This window comes from Arachis duranensis, chromosome 2 (genome assembly GCF_000817695.3).
Source record: "Arachis duranensis cultivar V14167 chromosome 2, aradu.V14167.gnm2.J7QH, whole genome shotgun sequence".
Taxonomy (NCBI): domain Eukaryota; kingdom Viridiplantae; phylum Streptophyta; class Magnoliopsida; order Fabales; family Fabaceae; genus Arachis; species Arachis duranensis.
Genome location: NC_029773.3, coordinates 9480739 through 9481026, shown reverse-complemented (window position 1 = coordinate 9481026; position 288 = coordinate 9480739).

Here is a 288-nt window from a genome sequence, read left to right as displayed (position 1 = left end):
AGAGATGGAAAATATAAGCCGTCATAGCTCAGTGGTATAACATGTGGCTGCAAATCAAGAGATCCCTGAGATACCTCAGGGGATAAGTTGTCCTCCACACAAACATTGGAAGCAACTAAGGGTAGAAACACCAAAATTATTAGGAATCATTCAACAGAAACAAGGAAGAGACATAGAGGAGCTCAAAAAGCACCATTGGACCTTCATGAAGGCGCCACCCTCACTCAGGTGGATTCATTCCTTGTTCTTTATTTCTTTCTGTTTTCGGTTTTTAATGTTGTGTTTATC